This window comes from Eucyclogobius newberryi, unplaced genomic scaffold, assembly GCF_026437365.1.
Source record: "Eucyclogobius newberryi isolate DKJ021-1_F unplaced genomic scaffold, fEucNew1.0.hap1 SCAF_10, whole genome shotgun sequence".
Lineage (NCBI taxonomy): Eukaryota > Metazoa > Chordata > Actinopteri > Gobiiformes > Gobiidae > Eucyclogobius > Eucyclogobius newberryi.
This window is the reverse complement of record NW_027315724.1, coordinates 31,522,242-31,547,172: the sequence shown is the minus strand read 5'-3', so window position 1 is coordinate 31,547,172 and position 24,931 is coordinate 31,522,242.

Genomic DNA, 24,931 nt, shown 5'->3' with positions numbered 1-24,931 from the left:
GATGATGATATATAATGATTAATAATTTGGCAGCTCTCTTTTCTATTTCTGTTCTTTGCATTAAACGGTAATTACATTCAATTCAATAGAGAACTGCAGAAAAGCCATCCTGCTAAAATATTATATAAAATAGGTTGATTGTGAAAAATGGTCCATGTTCATTTGCACCAACAAATCAACAATGCAAACTTCATGGCTTTAAAACAGCTTTGTATTTGCTGAACGAGAAGGAGGGGCACAATTAATGACACTGTCCCAAATGAGGTGGAGACTTGTGTTCCATTGATTTGATAAATGAACACATTAAATCAGTCGCCATGCCCTCTTACTACTATAAAAGTTCCTGTTACAGTTATAATTTATTTTACCCGAAAGCAGCCAACTCAATTTCACTGAATCGTTTTCACAGCACATAGTATCACTGATTAACTCAAGGTTCCATTCATCTTGCTTGAATTACATGTCACAAGGTATGTCATTTTGATGGAGAAATTGTATATAGTTTCACATGGACTGACATCAATTCAATGTGAAATATTACTGACAGCGAAGGCACCAATAATGGGTTTTGAGCACACAGAAATCAAAAAGACCATCCAATTTGTGTTGATGTGATCATGGTAGAATCAGCCATCTGTCCTCTCTTACTGCTGTCTTTTGTATTATATTATTGAGTATCCCACACAAGCTGAAAAAGTCTGAAATTCTGCTGTTCTTACCAGTTAACTGAGAGCTCATGATTAAGCTGCTATCGAAGAACAATGCGGAAATTATGAGTGTTGCAGATGATAAAGTGTAGCAGCCCTGATCCAGCTGGAGCTCATTTTCAACAGTGAGAGTAAACATTTCCTGCTACAATCCCTGCTATATGGAAATGATTCTCCACATGATATTACTACAATCACACTACAATCTTGTAGCTCTGCCAAAATGCATAAAAGTACACTGTTTATTCATCCAGTGTATTTTGGACGAGAATATGCTCTCGGTGTGTATAGATCTGGACAATTTAGTTTTTTATACACTATTCTTCTACTCAATATTTTTTTCCAATATTTAGTTTCCAGTATTTGTCCATATTTTGCTGTCACTTCAAAGCCAGTTGTTATGATTGAAATCCACAGCAACCAGATCAGTTCTTCAGACTGAGAGTTGGCTCTAAACGGCCAATCTCTGTTCAACATCCTCATGATGTGTTTGCAAACAATGCATAGAAAACTGTAGAAGAAATGTATGAGATGTATGCAGGCTGAAATGCCAGACGCGTGGCTCAATGAAAGCAATGTCTTTAGTGCTTGATGCCAGCACGTAACGAGTCTTTTGAATAGTGCACATTCAAGGTCTAGGATGACATATAATGTGTAAGTTACCAAAGTCTGCAATAGTTAGGTTTTTTTCCCGTCTTATACACTCTTTTGTATCTTTAACTATTATTAGTGAAGGCTACAAAATGCACTGAAACTGTATAAGTAAGAGATAAGTTTATTTAAATGGCTGTACAACCGTAACTTAGCTTTGCCACCCAGTGGAGATTGGAGCTAAATGGTCTCGATTACAACTTCTACATTGTAATTAAAACTCTAGCTTCAAATGAGATGGGATTAAATGGATAGCAGGAGAATGCTAAGCTTCACTCACTCTATTATTTTAGAGCTATAGTGACTGCCACTGTTTTTATGTAAAAGAAACAGATGGCCCCAAAAGCAGTATACTCCATATTAATATCACTTTGTACAGACGAGGGGCTTCACAAATCCAACAAGAATCAACTCCTTTCACATGGATTCATGTGTGGGAATATTGTATTTGCATAATGTCCATAATGCCCTTCTCAGCACCATCACCAGCACTTCAACCAGCTCTATATTTGATGTCCAGAATCTCCTGTCAGCTGTGCTAGTGATTCCACGAGAGGGCACTTTTTCCAATGCCCAGTTTTCAAAGACATAATGGACAATAGCATTTAGTAATAATACTATATTTCAATATATTCCAGGGCAGGAATCAGCAATACAGATTTTCAAATGTAATACATTATCCTGTTAATAATGTACATGTTTCATCATTTACTATTTGCAGGGTATTTTGATCATGTCTTAAGGCTATAAAACTGCTAGTTATTCACAACAGTATTATTCATTCATGTTGTCCAAAACATTATATCCTTACGGCTGAAATGTCCGCAATCTTGTTGATGGGTAATGTTGTGGGTGTCAATAGTTAATGAGAAACTCGGTTCTACAACTGTGTTGATAAATTGTATGCTGCAATTTTCTTAATGCATCAATTATCTTTTACACCTTATTCCGGACTCGCCCACTTTTGCCACAGATCAGCATTTCTGTTGTATTTGCACTTCCAGTCGAGCGGAACTCTGTTCCCATAAGTAGAGAACAAGGGGAAAATCTTAAGTGGTTTGTGTAAAATGTTCAATGTTCATGTCGGCAGCCCTATGTTAACTAAAAAAAGAAAAGGATTACGTAGAATGGCGGTGTTCAGGGCAACTTCCAAAATAAGGTGACAAGATCCCACATTTCCATCTGTATGTCCCAACAGCCATTATAGCACAGAAATCAGTGTTCGTGACCCTGCTTCACAAGAAACCACAAACTCTCAAATTCAATGCGAAATGTACCTTAGCTACCCCTCTTGACTTGACCCTGTTCTCATGGCTGCAGGTTTTTGTGTGTCTCATTAAGAAGGGTAGACTCAGGGATTTGTAGAAGCACACTGCAATCCTGCACATTTCCCAGTTCTATTCTCAAGTGTTCAAAACTTTCACTTTTTCTTTTAAGTAACAGATTTTTTTTCTTAAAGTGCACTTTGTGAAATTGTCTCTCCTTCTAAAGCATTATTTCTTCACTAACGGCCCCGGGAAGCGGCGAGGTCTGGGCGGCCGGAGCGGCCTGCCACCTTTTACCCAAGCCTTTCCTGGCCAACCCAGAGCCGGTCGCGGCGCAGGAAGTGCGCTCAGCGATGTTGTGATCAGGGCGCGCAGTGCCCCGTGCGAGAGAGAACCCGCCCCAGGGTCTATCAAGCTACTATCGTTTTATCAACGCGTTAACATTTGATGTGAAGCCAGTCTTTCGTCTTTTGAGGGGGGGAGGGGGTCCAGAGAGAGACAAAAAAAATCACGTCTTTTCAGCTTCAACCCATTTTGAGAAGATCCCTTAGATGGAGTTTACCACCCGCTTTAGGCTGCCTTCCCAAACAACCGGACTCGTTACCGGCCTGACACCGTCCACGGGCTGAGCCTCTATCAGAAGGACTTAGGCCCCCAATCGACACCGGGCATTTCACCATTCACTATTCTTGTAAAGCGTGCCTGCTGTTTGTTTCCATGGAGATTGCTCTGCCTAGTTACTGGTCAGATCTGTGGAGAGGCGACCCCACTCGCTAGAATGAAAATGCTTGCTTTTGCTTTTTGAACAAAACAAATAGTGGAGCATTCCAGGCAATCATATCCATAGACCCAAGAAGGTGGTGGACCCTTTAAGTAAATAAATATAATAATAAAACACATTGTTCTAATACATATTTTTTTCATTTGTGTGAAATTTAGTTTAAACGAACAATTATGAAACCAAAAGTTACAGTAGGGCTAAAACTAAGAAGTAGAAGTAGTGGGTGCTTTCACACTTTTTAGTCTATTTAATTTTTAATTAACAAACTTAACCAAAATCAAACAAAATATCCTCATCACCTGAGGTCGCGCTGCATTGCAAAACGTCGGGAAAAGAGCAGGAATCAATAACAAACTAGAAACAACGTCCGTCTATTGGCCAGAGGAAAGTCTCTACCTGATCAACTTACCACGATATTGAAATGTCTGATTAAGATTATATGATGATGTTGGACATATGCAATTCAGACTGCGTCATCTTTTGACCATTATACTTAAAATAAATCCACGTACATGTTGTGCGTATTGGCTGCAGCGCTTTCCTTTACGAGCCCATGTTGTTCACTGATTACCCTGAAAACTTGTTTGGTGCCAGAATTTTTTGGCCTTTAATATAAAATAAATAATAACAGTTTATCTTGTTTAGATCATAAAACAAATAGTTGAGGCCTGTTTCACACCTCAGCTGCACGGCGTTCACTTGGAACTGGAACTGTACTGAGATTCTTCCCTCTGACTCCTCCTTTGTCTATGTTCAGCGACTTTCCTCTTGTTTTGTTTGGAAGAAAAGAAGTCCTGCTCATGGATCCTCTGCAGTACATTAGATCAGGACACAGCTGCCGTATGTGTGACTTAAAACAAAAGTACAAAGACAGGAGCCAGGGGAATATCTCTTCATATTCCAGACATCTTTATGCAAACAGAAGCAAACACCTACACAAAAGTGTGCTTTTTTTCCTGAGTTTGTGAGAAAACCTCTTGAGATGGAGTGATGAAGAGATAAAAGCTACCACTTTTTTTTACCTCTTTCTTCAGCCTGATCCAGATCAATTTCTTGACCTCAGGGTTAAATTCAGAATTGATTTCACTTGCTATATCTTTTTTTTTACTGCAGGCTCTTAGAAGCAGTAAACCTTTCTGTTTTGTAGAGAAGTCTATTACTCTTACGTCACAACAACAGTATTATTAAAAGAGTGGACGGTCACTGAGCGTAACTTTGATTCAAGCCGCCTCAAGGTTTCTGCCTTTAACTGTACAAAATGTTGAAATAACTGTTTGAACAGAACCAATCATCACCAGAGAGGGCATAACAGAGAAATGACTTGTGTCCGAGAACGCTGATATTTTCTTTATCTAAATTATTCTGCTTCATGGGGCCTTGGCCATTTTTTTTCCAGTAGGAAATCTGTAAAAAAAAAGTATTCCCACTAGATCATGTTAAATGTATAACTCCATCCATTTGTTGTACATAAATATAAAAAAAATACTTTATGGAATTATTTTGCTAATGAAATGTATCCGAAAGCACATGCTCAACTAACAACAGGATCTGCGCTGTGAATCGTGTATGTGTAACTTGCAGCATCCACAATTATCCGCTCACTTAGCTTCACGGTGAGATGTTGCATGAAGATGATGATTATATAAGATATGAGCTGTTATACGGTCAATTGATGATCGTGGTTATTCAGGTCACAGTATAATCGTAAGAACTCAAGCCTCAATAAATGTGAATAATCATTAGATCATGATGTTATATTTCAACATCCCATTCTATTAGTAAAAATAGAGATGTGTTTAATTAGCATTTACATTACAGATAAGTAGCATTGCAGGGCAGCATTTGTCACCCACTTGGCAGTGTCTTATGAACTTTTGTTGCAATATGTGGGTACATATGCAGTTATTGGATGATTCTTAAGGAGCATGATGTAGGATATGACCATCTTGCACCATAGCATAATTTACTTGCAGTGCATGATTCAGATGCGTTTTCCGTTTATATGTGTTCCAATTTGCACTGAGCACAAAGCCAGTTGAGGTTTCCAACACAAAACAACAACCGAGATAAAGGAAGTAAGACTGATTAATGCAATGTGAAAATCACTGCTTTTATTTGACAGATTTATCAGGCAAGTAAAAGCCCAATCATTTTCAAAGCCAATTTATGCAGTGGACAAGTGCAAATGTGCTCAGACACTCAGACACTCATAATTCCCTTGCAAGATTTCCAACTGTGGAAGTAGTTTTTAGGAGGGTTAATCTGATTTATAACACACATTATTATGAGACCAGAATATCTTTATAAAAGTCATTGTGGTGGTGGTGGTGGTATCTTTGTTGAGCCACATTTTCATTTGTCATAAAATATATTTTGGGAGGATAAATGATTTACTTTCACAGCAGCAGAAAGGTGTAATTTATCTCAAAATTAGAGAGTGAATTGTGAGAGAGAGACAAAAGGGTTTGTGCTAGCCATTTTCAAACTGTATTTAATTGAATAATGTTTTTTTGTCCATCTACTTCAATATTCTGCTTGAAAAAATATCAACACCTGATTTTTCATAGTCAACCATGTGTAGAAACAGTCATTCCCTCACCTCAATAAGTCTCCATGGAGATGTGTGAGGATGCTTCAAATTACATGCAATTATATAACCTCCAGCGGATGTGCAAAAGGCCATTGAAGCGTTTAATCTGCCATCTCCACTTATGTATGGCCAGTGCTAAATTACAGAGCCGAAATCTAAATCTTATCTCTTCTATGGCGTCATTATGATGGGTGAGGGTACTGAGGTATATCTTCTGCAGAAAGAATCGCGAAAAAATGACAGACTTTGAAGAAATTGCTTTTTCAGGTTGTAAGGGAAACAAGTGTAGATTACATGTACAAGAACAGCCGTCTTCCAGAAATATCCATATCCAATAAAGCACCACAGAAAATGTTCGCTTTAACAAGAACTTTGGTTAAATTTAGTATGCGAGTGCTTTCGGTGATGTTCATTTCATTTGGACAATATTCCTGTTGCTGTTTGTTTGAGCTGATAAATGGTTGGAGCGAGTCTGTGTATCTCCGCTTAACAGCAAAGTCTTTCTGTGATCTGAGCGCCTTCTCTTGTTCTCTTCACTGATTGGCTGCTCCAACTGTCAGAAGCACATTCCTCTGTCTCTGATTGGATCTTGTATCACTAGTGCCACATCACTAGTGCTGTTCTTGTGCTTGCATTTGATTGGATGCCTGTGGATAGTAGGCAGGACTAAACAGGCAGCATTTGGTTAGGATTTAGCTCATGCAGCGTCGATTGTGGAGATGATGAAAATGAAATACCGTATTTTCCGGAATATAAGTTCATAGTTTTGGCCAGAGTGCGACTTATACTTTTATTTATACTTATATACTTATACTCCGGAGCGACTTATATGTGATATTATTTGTTATTTTCACACCGCATTTCATACTCCAGTGCAAAATATATATGTTCTCTATAATGCATTTTTTGGCTGGTGCGACTTATAGTCCGGAAAATAAGGTAAACAGTGATCGTTCTCATGCTCCATCCTTCCCTCACTCAAAAGAGTATATTCTTAATAAAACCTCTGTTTTCTGCCTGGGTAATAGTGTGAGCTGAGATTCAGAGAACTGCACTAAAGCTTGATTAATATGTCTTTTATTCAGCTCCGTTTAGGTAAAAGAGTTGTTTTTTTAGCAGTATAATTACACTGGCTCAGCAGTGCCCTTTGTCATGACCAATATATTCAGATATCTGACTAAAGCTGTGACTTCTGCTCAGGCCACCCTCTTGCTGCTATAAATCCTCTCCTCACAGTAATGTGGACAGTATAGATGTGCAGTTTAGACCTGTATTGTGCTTGTGCAGCTGTGTTGCATTGTTTTGTCAGTGAGTGTTGTGGCAGGCAGAGGTCCAGGCCAGTGGTCCCCAAACGGTGGCCCCAGAATTAAGTCGCATACCATTTAATACAGTAGAGGACCATTTTTATTCAGCCTTTTTAGACCTTAAATTGCATACATCTGTTGACACTTGCCAAATGCCTAATATTTCACAATTCATTTATCAACAGAACAGAAAATTAAAGTATCTTAATAACCACTTAATACAATAATAACTAGATGCCCATTAACCTGCACAGCCTTGTTAACCTATTTATTTATTTATTCTGGACTACTTTTTTTTTTTTTTACTCTTGTATTTTATCCGCTGTATTCTGACACTAATAGTCTGTATACTTGTTATCCATGTCTCTATGTCTGGAGCACTAGTCGTCTCTGTTATGTCACTGTCCGTTTTCTGTCAATGTCATTAATGTTGTCTATGTGTGTGTAAGCAGCCCACTCTTTTTTACCTGCAACCAAATCTACCCTCGGGTACAAATAAAGTTACCTTACCTTACCTTACCATTAGCTTTTACATGTGCTTTGCATACATACTTGTTTGACTGGACTGCATAGTGTGATATTGGGGAGTGGGGAGGACATTAGCAAATTGTCGAACCTTTTGTGAAAAAGTATTCAGACTTTTCCATTTAGGCAGCGTGAGGAAATGATTATCAGACATTGCCCATAATCCATTAAAAGCAGGGGTGAAGCAGCATCCTCTGGCCTCATTCTCACTTCCCCTCACCTTTCCCTCTCAGACCTCCACATCAATATTTATGAATATATTTGAATAATGTGAACTGAAATGACAAAACATCATTTTGAAAGATGCAAACCAGAAATGGCTGGAAGGTGAGACGAGTATGAAACGGGAGGTCTTCCAGTTAAATTAAATATGACTGTGATTGCACCTCTTTGACTTTGAATGAAGAGTGACTGATACCCTTCAAGTAAATTGAGAGTTTGATGTGATATAGTGATGTCAGTCCACCTGAGGATTTGACCTCGCCTGTCAAACTTAGACAACGGGTGAGTAGAAACGTCTGATCAGTCAGAAGATGGGCTGGTTTTAAAGCTATTGTTTGCTTGATTTAGAGTTTATTTTACCCACATTTTCTTATCCTTTTGTTAGTCTTTGTTCAACGCTTCCTATTCCTAGTCCTATTTTAGAACTGTTTTAGCCCTGGTTAAGGCCTGGAATAGTCCTGGTTTATACTTGGTACTTAGAAGGCTACATATACTGCATGAATATGTGGGAAAAGATGAAGAGACAAGAACTGTAGACATAACCATAGATGATGCTCGTCTTTATGGGCAAGCAATGGTTTTTATTGCAAGATTGGTCGGGAGAACGCAGACACATTCGCCTTCATTGATTTAATAAACAAAAAATGACATGGCGATTTCGCTGAGGTGTCCAAGCATTTCAAAGTACTGCAGTAGGTCGTTACTCATTCACTTCACGCATTTCAGCACGTGCCCTTTTTATGTTCACTTGGCTGTGAGTCTGCGCCAACAGTCTCCTCTCTCACACGCACATTACAACCACAACCATTGAACATCAAAACAACAAAGAATCCCCATGTTGCACACTTCAATTATGAGGCTCGAAGTGTAGTTTCATTCATATTTATTTCTGTAACAAAGACAAACATCTTTCAATGTCCATGTCATGCTCTGTTCTGCTACAGGAAACAGTTCTACTTTCTAACAATGCACAATAGCCAAAAATAATATAAAATTATAAAAAAATATAATATACATAAATAAATCTGTGACAGAAATGTGTGTTTGTTCCTTAGGACGTTTTTTGATTTAGCAAAAGTGTCATTTTGTACTCTCCTGGTAATCCCCTTTGTTTCTAGGCCGTGGCTGCAAAGCCGCGGCCCGCGGTCAAATGGCCGCGCAGTTTCAGCAACCGCGGGACTTCTCTTATACCGTCATGGCTAAACCTAACCCGCCTAACCCTAACCTTAACCCTAATCTTAACCTTAACCCTAACCCTAACCTTAACCCTAACCTTAACCCGGCGCGGTCTAAAACGGCGCTAAAACGTGGTCAAATAGTGGCACAGTTTCAGGAGCCTGCGCGCGGCCGGCACAAAAAGAACATGGCAGTTTCGGCCGCGCGCCGCGGCTCTGCAGACACTCCCTTGTTTCTATTAACATCTTAGCATACTACTGTTAGCATAGCACAAAGTTACAACAAAACAACAACCAGGCTTCAACATCATAATCTTGAAGACAATTTCGGCCTGAACTGTCACATTATTGCCTTATCAAACTTCACAGTTCCCATATTAACATTTGTTTTACCACTTTTCCTGTAACAAAGACAAACATCTTTCAATGTCCACGTCATGCTCTCTGTTTTGCTACAGGAAACAGTTCTACTTTGAGCAGACGCCCCAGATACGGAGATGATAGAGCTCCTCCTTGTGGTGTGGCATAGGAACTACACCAATGCAAATCGAAGCGAATTGAACACAGTCTGTCTTTCTAAAAACAAAAATTATATCAGATAAATTATAACATGAAATAAAATAAATTTCGGGGGGTGCCCTCTTTGCTATTCTCACACCTACTATGTTTCAGTGCGCACATACGCATACTAAGTCTGGCTATTTAATTCAACAGAATTATAAAACAATGGGGTCCGAGAAGCTACGGATGTTTTGGAATATGAAATCGTCAACGCCAATAGAAATGTTCAATGCAGCACAACATCGGGACAACAGTTTTTCTCCATTGTCTTCCCTCTATTTGCTTGTCGAAAGCCCTGCAGCTCTGTTCATCACAATGTAAATATCCTCATCAGGCAACAATGCTTCTCTTTTCAATCTGAGGAAAAGTAGCTGAATCTATTTCCCTTATCACAGTGAACACAATGCAATGGAGAGAGCCTGGATGAATGGAACACAGTGGTGGAAATTGATTTTGGACTTGTTTAATTTATTCAACAAAACATTGGAGTCTCTGGGGGAAAAAACAAAGTACAATGAATGGGAATGCACTTTAGACCTGATTGGCACAACGATGAGGTAGAACCAGAATGCAATGTTTTATAGATCACTGTATGAATAGTAATACTGTTGTTTTACAAGTGTTATTCATCTTGTGTGGTTGACTTTTAAGCCAAAAATTAGGTAAGGCATTTTTTATACTGCAGCGTATTTATACAGTCGTGGAAAGGTTCTCTAAAATACCAAAATGTATTAACGCAATAAACCACAGCGGAATTAACCTGTCTTTCTGTAAATGTACTTTCTATTTTGGTCTGATTATACTGTCAAGTAGTGTGGATCACTTTAATGTACCTGAGCATTATTATACAAGTACTTGGACATGAAGTACTCTGTGTAAAAGAAATTAACTTGCAACTTACAACCTTGTAGTTGATAAAGTGTCTTTATTTTATCACACAATGTTATAGGACTTAATGAATCCTCTCCAACTAAAGGCAGTCAGGTTTCAACCCCCCCATCATTACGACTGATTTTCTCTACAATGTCTGATTAAAATTTCTCCAAAGTAAATCTGGAGCTGTTCCTGAATACAAATTGGCTGGATTCTTTGTGAAGCTGAGACTCCCTTTTGCGTCTGTTGACTGATTTACACTAATTGTAAGCGGTAACAAGCTCTGCACAAAAAAACCACCAAAAAACTGATCTCACATCTTGCCAAGATTTTCTTTGTTAAATCTAGAGTATATGAGAAAACTGCTGTTGGGAGGTTGATATTTGACGGTAGATTGAGCATTTGTTGGGTTTTGACAATTCCTTTTTCAAAACTGAAGATAATCTTGCACAAAAATTCAATTTAGAGACAACGTGGAATGTCAATAAAATATCTACATTTTAGATATTTTATTTTATTTTAGGGTATTTTTTTTCATTCGACTGACTCGGATTATTGCCAGAAGGTTTTATTTGACTGAAAATAAGTAGGGAATAGCTTTATTTTTATATTTTACCTTCCCAGGAGCTTGATTGTTATTTTTTATCAGATGGCGGATGAAATTGAATAAATGTCAGCCGGGTCTGTACAGGTCCACCCAAGTTTGACATCAGAATCAGAGAGAAGAAACCTTTTTTTGTGTGTGTGTATTTTGATACTTTAGACATTGGGAAACACAGGCAGATATATTTTAAATGGTCTGATAACTCAAGATAAAAAGACTCAATTCTTAAAGGAGCATCTGAAAAGGGTGTGACTAACTAATATAAATCATCTCACCTATTTTAGTTCCAAATAATTCAGTTCTTTCTGGTCGGGTTGTGTTAAAACAAAGCTTGGAGTAAAGTCTAACATGAGTAACAGAGCTTCAAACAGAGCAGTGCCTCCAGTTAGCTTCATCCCTCAAGGAATGTTGATGAATCACTTGAAACAAATCAATTTTACTGAGGGGTGACAACTGTAGATGACTATTCATGTTGTGTTTAAAATGTTCTCCAAAATAACAAAAATGATCTCCAGCCAATTGATGCTTCCTGCTCGCGCTGCTTGTTTCCACGGCACGGGCGCTTAGCAACAAGCTCATCTAGCTATCAATTAATCAAACAAACCCGTTTCTAATGCAAGCTAAAGCAACACAGAACCTGATTGGTCAGTTATTAATCGTATCTGAATTTACAAATGGCAAATTGAAAGGCTCTCTACTTTAGATGAACAGATCTTCATCAGCCTGGATGAACTGTCTTGCTAAATGAACCACCATCTCTTCTCCTGAGTGGTTCTGGCTGCACTGTCTGTCTTTAAGAAGTGTGTCAGTCCTGGACCATCTGCAGCCTGTCTGTCTGTGGGTTCTCCCCAAAGTTTTTACTTTTTCCTACAGAGTTTTGTAGTTTTTCCTTGCTGAGAAGGAGGGTCTGAGGACAGGGAATGCTGGGATATTTATCTATTGGCTAAATGTGAACATGTTAAATCTACTTCTCGATTTCACTGGCACCCTTCGAGGCCACTGCTGTGATTTTGGGCATTAAACACATTTATTGAATTGAATTTATATAAAACAAGGATCAGGATATTTTTAATTCAAATATTTTAGGGCCAGATGTTTCAACAGAAAGTGAATGGGAGCCAGACTTAAAGGAGCCTAACTGTTGCCGCTTGAAACGCAGGGGCTGGTGCTGTCCTCTCCTATATACAGTCTATGCCCTCTACAAAAAACAAAACTAACAAAAACAAAACACAAAATTATCCACGCAATTTCGTTTTTCTCCCACTTTATTTCTCCACAATTGCTCACATTTCCAATTACCTCTATCATGGTGTTCCTGGCTGTGCCCGATGTTAATAATGTCCAATTATCGGCGAGAGTGCAAGCGAGGTGATCCGTGTTGTGCACTGGTCTGACAGTAGCTCTCGCACTCTTCACCTGGTATCACTTCTCTTTTTCTGTCCTCCAAAGAAATCAGCCACAACACTCTCTAAATGCAAATGTAGCTATTTCATGTGCTGCTGTGGTTTGACATTGAAGCTCCACTGAGAGGAGGGATTCTGGCTGGCTGTGTGGGAGGTTGTTCAAAATCTCTCTGGGTGATTTCTTTAGCGGTGACACTTGCAACATTTATCCACGGACATCTAAGGCGTGGACGTACGGAAGTGAAAAGTAAGTAAATAATGCTCGTTCAGCGAAACGTCTTTTTCCTGTGTTTCTATCACATTTTGCAATATCTAAAAAAATTTTTTAAATTGTATCTTTGAAAGTTGAAGAGAGGCGACTTAGAAGAAAAGTCTTTGTATCTTTGAATTTAAACAAAGAGATTTTATACTCAATACATTTTTCATAGTGCAGTAATTATACTTTTTTTTTTTACAATAGAACAGAATGAAAAACGCAAATGTTCTGCTATAAAGCTTTGGAGAGTGACATCACAACTTCCTCTGATGTGACTGAGCCGCCATGTTGTAAGGCAGAACAAAGCAAGCGCAAATAATTGGAAGCTGTTGGAAATAGTTTACTACAACTACGAGCCTAGAAAGAGCCTTCTATCGTCACTAGTGATTATGGTACAAACATGTTGTGCTGGGTGGGGACATAGAAGGGCTATTTTCCCGCCGTTTTTCTGAAGCATCGCGGGGGGCTCTCAAGGCGAGTCAGAGCAGGGATTGCGTGACATAAACTTCAAGTGTTTTCCAAATATTTCCATCCAGGTGAGTGTTTAGACCGTGTTTTTGCGTGAGATTTTAGACATGTACTTCTACTTCTCGTGGCAAAGTTGCTACTGAGGCTGATGTAATATTATGATGCCAAAATTCTTGCCTCCAAACCAAAGTTCACGAGTTTGTTGAAGAAATCACATGTGGAAATGCATGCTTTTCTAATCCTAGCAACAATTACCTCAGCTTTATTTAAAAATCAAACAACTATGGGTTTAATACATTCTTATGCGCAACAACTCCCAGGATCAGTAATGCAATGCGGTCTTCTGGGTGTTTCATATTGTATTGAAATAATTAGAGCGTGAGCAATATCGTTAACTCAAAGCTTTTAGTGTTTTAAGAATTAAGCAACACATTTTATTTCTCATTATCTTCACCTGGCCTCGCTGCAGTGTCTGCCACAAAGTGATTGACATGCACCGAGAGCCAGAGGAAAGAAGACCACACCAGAGGGTCCAGCAGGGAATGGTGGTCCGGTCAAATGAGGTGATGAAGACCAAGGCAGAGGTGGACATCCCATATCAGCAGGACATGAGCACAACTACTGCTCTCAACTTCCCGCTCCCCTTCTCACCCTGGACACATGGACTATTTGAGTCAGTCCCCTCGGGCAGGAGACTACGGTCTATCTGGGCCAGGACCCCTCACCACAAGAACAGTTTTTTTCCCTCTGTTGTTGAACTCAAACACTTCATAACACCTGTCACCTTAATAGCAAATGTCACTTTAATAAATCATGTCAACACAAGGTATCTGCTTTGGTCTGAATAATAGTGCCAAATTAGGCCAAAGTATCTTAGTAACTCCTTATTCCACGCATGCCTTATTTTATCATAGTTTATATTTTGCTATTATCATAATATTCATTGTTTCATTGAAAAGTTCAAATGAAACATGAAATAGTCCCATCAAATGCAAATGAATGGTCAAGCCAATGTCCACAAAAAAAGTGAATAAAACATTTATTTTGTCATATTTATCTGTAGTCATAACACATAAAGAGGGTGTTAAGAGTCTCTAGATTCTCATCTCAGGCACAACTTAATCGGAAAATGTAACGGCTTTTAGCTCAGATGCTAGTTTTACATGTTACTTATCTAAAATAAAGGATGATATTCTTAACAGTGACTTTGAACCAGGCTTTGGCCTCTTGTCAATGCGGTTGATGGATTGGTACCAGCTGAAAACCTCTTCATCATGCATAATTTGCCATTTGTGAGGGCCAATACTAAAAATCTAAGGAACTGACTCCGTTTCTACAATTTTCCTGGACTAAACAAGTTGCTAAGTGATCAAATGCCACGTCTAAAAGTTCTGTCTGAAGACGCACAGGTCAAATAGTGGATCCATTAAACCGCCATAAAGAGGTAGAATATAGATGGATACAATATGACACAAACTCAGCATTTAATATCTTCACCAATATATTCCTCTGATTAATTCGGCCGACAGGACTAGAGACTTGCCTTTGTCAAATTGCAGTGAAGAGGTTTTGTGATGAGTGCTAATCGTCTGGTTTCTGGTTAAACATGAACCTCGAGTGTCTTTTCACATTGTGTGCTCACAAGTGCTCATTTCTGAATAACACATTTGAACACGTTTTGAAAGGCAACCATTGTACTGAGCTTTATTTCTGAAACTCAAACTCCCAAAGTTTTACTCTGATTTGATAGATTTTTGGTGTTCCTCACTTTTTGACTTTTTCTGTAATTGATTCTATTACTATTTTATGATTTAGTGATATTTGAGACTGCTCCATTAATTTCAATGTCATTTTTAAAATACAACCATCTTTGTCTATATTTGTAACTAAAGCTCTGTTCATTCTTATAATTATTAGACGTACATGAATAGAAATACAGGCAGAATTTTAACAATATAGAGTGCTAGTTTGTGTAATGAATTGACTATTTAAACCATCCAGCAGGAGAGGTAGTTTAGCTCAGTAGGTTAGGTGGTCACCCTTCATGGCTTGTACATTTTTTTTTACTTTTGCGAACAAATGTTATCCACAAATATTGATGAACACCCCGAGTCTGTAACACATTTTCACTGATATTCATCTAATTTTTAGACATGGAAGTGACGCAGCTTTCATTCTATTTGCTCTCCGCAGCAAAAATAAACACGCTGAAGCTCCGGTAGTTTTTGCTCTCACTTTAACATAGCGGATCAAAACAATGAAACAACACATGCTTGTCCACGGTGGAGGGACTGGTTGTCATGGCCACTGTTCTAAAACGAGTGAGTACACGTTCAAAACCCATGTCTAATCTTATCCTTGTTACTTCTTTCATACCTCATACAGTTTAATGTCTCTCCTTGGCTGCTTCTACTGTGATCGGACTGTTACATGCATCGGGCATCCAAATACACAGAGTGGTCCAGATGTGTTTTATGGGACCTGGGAGATTTGAATGACCACATCTCAAACACCGTTCCCAGGTTTAGGTGTTTTTTTTTGAGCATCCAGTTTGAATCAGTATTCCTGGCGTGCATGTAAACATACTGAGAAGGTTTAGCAGATGGTGAGACGATAACTGATCATAATGTTAAACTCTTCTTAATAGAAAGTACATCAGCGTTTAGGGGAGTTGTGGGAGCCGTTGGTTTTTATCAGGTGTGAGTGTGGTGAGGAGCAGACCGAACAGTGATAGACATGTAGAAAAATGGATAAGATGTGATTAGAAAAAAGAATAAAAGAGAGGAATGACTGACATGTTGTTATGGGCTCATGCCTTGCTCTATATTGAGAGTGTAGTTTTATTCTTCTTCTCTTGTTTATACTTTATAATACATTGCCTCAGGGCATTAACGTTTGTTGAAACGTGAATCTTCAAATGCTTAAACTTCTCCTAATAGTTCCCTATTGCCCACATGCAGATGCACTGACGCACGCTTGAAACAAGCATCTGCTTTGACATGTAGGGAAGAATTACAATCTCTCAGGCTGTAGATGTTTCTCCTGACAGATTTCAAAGAAGCAGTGTTTACTTTTTGTACTAAAACTCCTCTAGATGTTTGTCGTCATCTCTGTGCGCTCTATAGCTGTCACAACACTCACAACAGTCTCCATTTACCTTCATCTTTAAGAATGCAATATTGGTTTTGAAATAATTCAGCTCCTCTCCTCCGCACCCATATTCACTGTCATTTGGAGCTTGTAATAAATTATTAAATAAAAGAAATTTGAAATACATATAAAGTCTAAAATATTATGTGACCAGTCAAAAAATGATTAAGTTACTGTGCAAGACAGGGAATACTTTAATTGTAATATAAGTGATGAATAAATAAAGTGCATTTAGATACTTTTAAAATGTGTTGATTAAATGATATCAAAAGGCATAACACCAACAATATAAATGGGTATTATCTCTGAATTCGACGTGGTAACCTGACCTCAGCGCGCTCAGGACATTTACCTGCACAGTGTACACTCCCTCTGTCTCTCCTCCTCTCAACTCCCCCTGTCTCTCCTCCTCTCAACTCCCCCTGTCTCTCCTCCTCTCAACTCCCTCTGTCTCCCCTCCTCTCAACTCCCTCTGTCCTCCTCTCAACTCCTTCTGTCTCTCCTCCTCTCAACTCCCCCTGTCTCTCCTCCTCTCAACTCCCCCTGTCTCTCCTCCTCTCAACTCCCCCTGTCTCTCCTCCTCTCAACTCCCTCTGTCTCTCCTCCTCTCAACTCCCTCTGTCTCCCCTCCTCTCAACTCCCTCTGTCCTCCTCTCAACTCCTTCTGTCTCTCCTCCTCTCAACTCCCTCTCTCCTCCTCTCAACTCCCTCTCTCCTCCTCTCAACTCCCCCTGTCTCTCCTCCTCTCAACTCCCCCTGTCTCTCCTCCTCTCAACTCCCCCTGTCTCCCCTCCTCTCAACTCCCTCTGTCCTCCTCTCAACTCCTTCTGTCTCTCCTCCTCTCAACTCCCCCTGTCTACCCTCCTCTCAACTCCCTCTGTCCTCCTCTCAACTCCTTCTGTCTCTCCTCCTCTCAACTCCCCCTGTCTACCCTCCTCTCAACTCCCTCTGTCCTCCTCTCAACTCCTTCTGTCTCTCCTCCTCTCAACTCCCCCTGTCTCTCCTCCTCTCAACTCCCCCTGTCTCTCCTCCTCTCAACACCCTCTGTCTCTCCTCCTCTCAACTCCCTCGGTCTGTCCTCCTCTCAACTCCCTCTCTCCTCCTCTCAACTCCTTCTGTCTCTCCTCCTCTCAACTCCCCCTGTCTCTCCTCCTCTCAACTCCCTCTGTCTCTCCTCCTCTCAACTCCCCCTGTCTCTCCTCCTCTCAACTCCCCCTGTCTCTCCTCCTCTCAACACCCTCTGTCTCTCCTCCTCTCAACTCCCTCGGTCTGTCCTCCTCTCAACTCCCTCTCTCCTCCTCTCAACTCCCTCTCTCCTCCTCTCAACTCCCCCTGTCTCTCCTCCTCTCAACTCCCCCTGTCTCTCCTCCTCTCAACTCCCCCTGTCTCTCCTCCTCTCAACTCCCTCTGTCCTCCTCTCAACTCCCTCTCTCCTCCTCTCAACTCCCTCTCTCCTCCTCTCAACTCCCCCTGTCTCTCCTCCTCTCAACTCCCCCTGTCTCTCCTCCTCTCAACTCCCCCTGTCTCTCCTCCTCTCAACTCCCTCTGTCCTCCTCTCAACTCCCTCTGTCTCTCTTCTCAGGGAGGGCAATGCAGATTATTTTCGATACCACCAGCCCACTTGATTTCAGAACAATTCAGGACGGAGACATTTGAAATGTATCCCTGGCATCCGGGAAAAAGGCCATCACGAAAAAGGATGTGACAATTAAGGACTGACATCATAATCGACATATGCAGAAGGGAAACAATCACATCTGGACTCTGAAATCAATAAACAATGGACAATATGGGTCATCTATTTTTGACTTTAGTATACTTTTTTAAAGGAAAGAAGGCGTAATAAATGCACATGCCACATATTCAGATATGACAGGCTTTATTTGAGTCTCCTCCACTCCTCCGCTGCTCTCTGTATGTAGAGATTAACCCTGTGTTGGTGTTGGCGGTTTGTCTGTTGCTGAAAACCCGTCCACCAGTGCTGCCCGGTGGTTAAGGCACAGCACACGTGTACCGGGCTCAGAGTGTGGCCGGCTGCAGTGCTGTGAGTTTGAATCCCAACTCCGACATCCCCCATTTCACTGTCCCTTTCCTGTCTAACAAACCCCCCAAAGAAAACACGTCCACCGCCCGTAATATGTAATAAACTTCTCACACCCACTTGAGAAGCTCTGTCTTAAGGGGATAATAGATATTTATAAATAATATGATTAATTATCAAGTTATTTCGACTCACACGTAGGAGTAGGAACATATTTTGCATTTCCTCAAGTGGGGTAAATTATGAAATACATTAAGTGAAGGAATAAAACATTTTACAAATTTAAGACATGAAATGAACATCTTCAATGGAAGAAATGAGAGAGGTATTATAAATTCATTCATCCCCTGCGGCTTGTTCCCGTTAGGGGTCGCGGGTGACTGGAGCCTTTCCCAGTGACTTTGGGCCTGAGGCGTGGCACACACTGGGCAGGGGTCAGCTCGTCGCAGGGTTAACACACAGACATAGACACACTCTCACATTCATTCACCAGGGGCAATTTAGAGTTATCAATTTAGACAACACATGCATGTGTTTGGACGGTGGGTGAAAGCCAGAGTACCTGGAGAGAACAGACTTTATTTAGGGAAGGTGGGATTTAATAAGTGTTAACTTTCATGCCCATTCTTTTTGAACAAACCATTTGTTTTTTGTACTTTACATGTTTATTTTCCATGCACTGTTCAAAATAATTGATAATTAACTAACTAACACACACTCTGATGTAAACTGTTTTATATATTTGTCTAACTTTGTTAGCTTTGTTTAAGCTAATTCGGGGTTAGTTATTATAAAGTGACGCTTCACAGCAAGAAGGTCCTGGGGCGCAGGGCCTTTCTGTGTGGAGTTTGTATGTTCTTCCCGTGTCTGTGTAGGTTTCCTCAGGGTACTCCGGTTTCACCTACCACTAAAAACATGTACAATAGTCCCCTCTGGGGCCAGGACTCCAGATGCTACATCTCAGTGGGACTTTCCTTGTTAAATAAAGGTCAACAAATAATTAAGTTTATCAGAAACATTCAACTTTACTCTCTTACTGCCTTTTTTTAATTGGATTTCTTTTTTCTTTCTGCCAACTCTACACACATACAGTCTGCTCTTTTTAAAGACATTATGCTGTTTGGAAGTAGTGTTGTCATGAGGAAAGTACAGGTACAAAATATGGAAATTCCCATGGAATATATAAAATAATGTGACTGTGAAACTGTGTTTTGTTATTTATATTGGTTGCATTTCAGTTTAAGGTTGTCAATAGTTTTCATGGTAAGTTCTTCTGACTGTTTGCTCAGTTTATTCATGAGTCTGAAATGACATGTTTCCAGATTGGATGCATTTCCGCTAGACTGGACGGTTTTCCGCCCAATTGGGCTACTTTTCTTCCCACAAGGCGGTTGGGCAGGTGTGTATATTTTGGGCTACTTTTTGCCTTACCAGGCAGGATTTTAAAAGTATTTTTAGAATAAGCACAGTTAATATATCCTGTATTCTGATCATCAGCTGAACTATTTCTAAACTATTTCTAAAACTGAAACGAAATATATATTATATTAGTCAGGTTTTATTAGCCAGTGGTCCTGCTTCCAGGTTCCAGGTACAGTACCTGTATGTTGTTTACCCTACCAGGTTGAGGATGAGAGATTTACATAAAAAAGTAATTTACAGTACAAATGATACTGTACATGCACATTATGCATACACATTTTATATTTTCTGACTTGACTAATAACCCCTTTTTGACGTTATTTTGACCACTATGTCTGGTTTTGGTGGTTTTGGGTGTTTTTTTTTCTATTCAGCAACACTAGACATCACACACTCTTTTAGTCTATGGCTACTATTAGTCCTGTTCTCAGGTCTCTGCACTGGCTCCTGTGGCTCAGAGAATAGACTTTAAAGCAGCTCTGCTTGTGTACAAGTCTCTCCATGTCCGAGCATCAAAGTACATCTCTTCTTCTTCTTTGGTGTTTTATGGCGGTTGGTATCCAAGCGTTACATTACCTACTGTAGTTACAGATCTTAGACGGTATTCTTTAGACTTTATTCTTCAGACTTTATTCTTCAGACTTCATTCTTTAGACTTCATTCTTCACACTTCACTCTTCATACTTCATTCTTTCGACCTCGAGGCCCAAGGCCCGAGGCCCCGCTGCACACCCGGCCCTGTACCCTTCTTTGGTGTTCCAACACTTCGGACATGATATGCCATATGAACCATCTCGGACTCTGAGGACCTCAGGGACTGGCATCCTGCTGGTGCCCAGAGTGAGGACTAAACAGGGACCGGCCTCCTGCTGGTGCCCAGAGTGAGGACTAAACAGGGACCGGCCTCCTGCTGGTGCCCAGAGTGAGGACTAAACAGGGACCGGCCTCCTGCTGGTGCCCAGAGTCAGGACTAAACAGGGACCGGTCTCCTGCTGGTGCCCAGAGTCAGGACTAAACAGGGACCGGTCTCCTGCTGGTGCCAGAGTCAGGACTAAACATGGACCGGCCTCCTGCTGGTGCCAGAGTCAGGACTAAACATAGGGAATCTGCGTTTCAGTTTTATGCAGCTAAAATCTGGAACAGTCTTCCTGAAGATGTGAGACAGGCTTTTTCTCTAAGCTAAAACAGTTAAGTTTAGCTGTGCATATGACTGAAATTATTTTATTCGCACTCTTCGCTTTTATGTCTTAAACTGTTCTGTGATTTCTGTCATGACTTTGTGATTTTACTAAAACTATTTGACGAGTAGCCTGAAAATAGAGAAATTCTTTACAATTCTAAAACTATTATGTAGACACAATTACAATTGAACTTGTAAATAATTTTCGCTCGGCACAATGTCCAAGCGCAGCCGCATAGCAGGAGCCTGTGAGAGTTACACGCTGGTCAGCTGGTCAGTCCGCACTAAGGCAACTGCAAAGTCCAGGAAGAGCCTGGCGCACCTACCCACTGATCAAGAGCCACTTTTAATACTATAAGCTTTGGTCCAGTCAGGGACAATTCATTTAGCAAAAGCCAAATCTTGGGAGGGAGCAGACGAGACTGTGTACAAAAGCTCCACACTTAAGGTGCAGGCGTCGACGAGAGAGTTGTTGTAAAAGATACATGAGCTCAGCACAGAACGTGTGCAGAGGCAGATAGCGCGTTGACGTCTAGGGACGGTCAAACATGGGAAAGAATTAATCTAAAAGCTATTTTCCCATCCCAGTGACACTTGTCACGCTGGCAATGTCAAATAAATATGGGAAAGAGTGTCTGGAGTGTCTGCCAGTGTGGGCCAATAGATTTGGTTTTCCATCTGGCAGATCACTAAACACGGACAAAATGTATGATGTCAACAAAACTGTTACATTGAATGAATAAAAATAAAGGTTTGGTGAGTTCTGTCATGTCTTTGTGATTTTAATGCTTTTTTTTCTCCTATTTTGTGAAGCACTTTGAATTGCCTTGTGTATGAATTGTGCTCTACAAATAAACTTGCCTTGTCTTGCCTTCTGCCATCTTCAGGAGGAAAGCCACATTTTGCTCTGTGGGCCTTGCCAACAAAAAATCTCGATCTCAGTGGATTTAGAAATAAATATACATACATTTCAGAAATAAAGAAGCCCTCTTTCTCTCTCACACACAAACTTTAATCTGGTACTCGTGAATGTGAAGGCATTTAATTAGCCTCAAAATATATGTCCTTCCTTAAACAGATTTATACATTTATGAAAGTATACAGCTGTTTTGTAAAAGCTGTTTGGAAATGTCATAGATAGAGACTTTTGTCCTTTTGTTCATTGTAAAAATATGTTGCTTTGGACATACAGTTCCTCAAATACGTTAACACAGCTCTATATGTAAATATGAGTGAATATAGGCCAGTACTGCAGTGTCAGTCCTGCTAAGGCTGTTCTCACATGAGCTGAACTCTGTCTTCTTTCACTCAGCCAGAGGCTTTTGTCTGTCCTTCTGTGTCTAGTCCTTGGACTGTCCTCTCATCTCTTTTGATCTTTAGTTCAGTCAAAGTGGGACATGTGAGTCTCCTCCTGGAACACTTGGTGACATTACAAGTGACATTGTTTTTTCTTTTACAAATCTACAAAGTCTGCCACCACTTGTTACCTGTTGCAGTATGGTCATAAGACAATTTGGGATTGATATGACTCATAATCGAGAACCATTAATGGACCAGCCGCTGCTGGATAAAGGCCAGATTCTATCGTAAGCTGCCACTGGAGGAAGCAGTGTGGGCTGAGTAAAGTTTAAGTAAAGTTTAAAGCTGAAACAAAATGAAGCAAAAACTTCAGGTTGAGCTCTTCTGGCAGTTCAGACTCAGAACTGACCAAGGTTCACCATCAGATTTGGTGATGAGATGAGATCCATTGTGTATCACTTTAAATCATCCCCAGATTATTTGCAATAACATTGGCAAAACCTATGGACCTATTTATTTTACTTCAAAAGAATATCCAAGATATTTACAGTTTTCATTGTTGTCTTTTCAGAGCCAATTGCAATGTTTCAGAAGCAGCAGGCAGACGACTACATATGTTCTTACTGAGGCAGCATTCATTACAGCAGACCACTGAGTTTCCTGCGGAGATGAACAAAACACAACATGCATTTTGATTTCCCAGCTGCCTCGATTCATCTGTGTGAAATCATTTAAACAATACACGCCAAAGTCTATAGAACTGTTATTTTGTTTGTGACGATTTACTGGAATGTGAATATTCCTAAAGCTCTTATTTCAGATGCAGCAGGGACCTGTGCTCTCAGAGTGAAATGTGATTCTGTCAAGTCAGATTTAGGAGCAGAGTCCCACCTGTCTCACCTAATGTTGTATCTACAAATCATCTTGCTTTTTGTACCAGAACAGTGTCAAGACTTTACAAGTGTTTTACTATCTCTCTGTGGCAATGTATTTGATAATGTTTGAGAGGCTGGAGAGAGAGGAGAGACTCTGTGGGAGCCAACTCACCGTTACAAAGTCATTCGTCTAATGCTCATGCTTTAAATCATCGTTAACAAATATTTTACTGTCCATGTTCTCCCTATTATTGTACACTTGAACATGGTTCTCACAGTGCTAGAAAATGTCAAAAATCCAATTTCCAGATTCTAGCAAAGTTTTGGAATTGTAAAGGTTTTGGTTTCAGTTTGGTTTCAGAGATAAATATATACATCCAAAGATCAGAGATGTAGCATATTTTTTTTGTCTAGAAAGGTAAGCAGCGCATCACACCCCGCCCATGGCTACTTCAAAAAAGGTTGCTCCCGCAGCTCTCTGTAAATACTCTACAGTGCCGATTTTGTTATGAGGGCCCCCCACAGTCCCTACATTTCAATGGAACACTCCTGGATGAATGAGGGATTACACCAGCTTGTTTCAAAGGTCTGCAGACAAGCATTTGTCTGTAAAAGCATGTGTCAAACTAAACTAAATCAAATCTAAAGTTGTGATTGAGGAGGGTGTTTATTTACTTATTTACTCCATATAACCTGGTACAAGATATTTTATTGGTGAGTTATTGTGTATAATCAAAACATGCACCTTCCATTTCTGAATCTGTGATAAACAATATATATAGTGTGCTTTTGTTTTTGTTCTTTTATCATTATAATTAGTTTATAGGTGGAGCATTGGCAACAAAGTGTATGGTATCTAATGATATGATACTGAGCCCTTTTCATTTTATCATTTATCATTTATTTCATAAAAAATAATCAAATACGGGCTCATTTCAATACTGATTTTGTTTTTTGCCGAGTGTTGGTCTTGTAAGATTTTTTTGTATCCTCCAGAATATCTCAAACACATATACTGTGGAAGGCGAGGTTGTTGATATCTATTTTTTGGTCTTGTTGTGGAGTGACTGTTCATCATCTTGGCCTTTTCCTTGTCTGAAACACAACCTTGGCTTGTCTGTTTGCATTGTTTCCCTCCGTTCCCCTGTTCTTTAATCCGCTGACTCCCTACAGAGGCACAGAGCACAACAAAGCTCCATGTGAGGAGTCGTATTGGCTTTTCATCCTTCTCCATGTAACTTTGTTTGAACACAAATAACTTCTGGCATTCTACCTTTCTCATGCAGGGATAGAAGACAAACAGTTTTTCCTCAATAAACTATTCACCTTTACATTGGGGTTTCCAGACTTATTTTCAGCTCCGTTTTGAGAATCAAACCCTTGACCTACTTGTTTTGAAAGATGGGACCTTTCCTATCATGCCTTTTTTTTTCTTTTTGAAGAATAGCTTTGGCTTGGATCCCAGCTGCCACATCCTTTGCTCATGTTTTGTTTCTACTTTTGGAATCAACTTTGGTTAAAACTCAGTTAAAACTTTTGCTTTTGTACACATTGTGGAAAGTATTATAACTGTCAACCA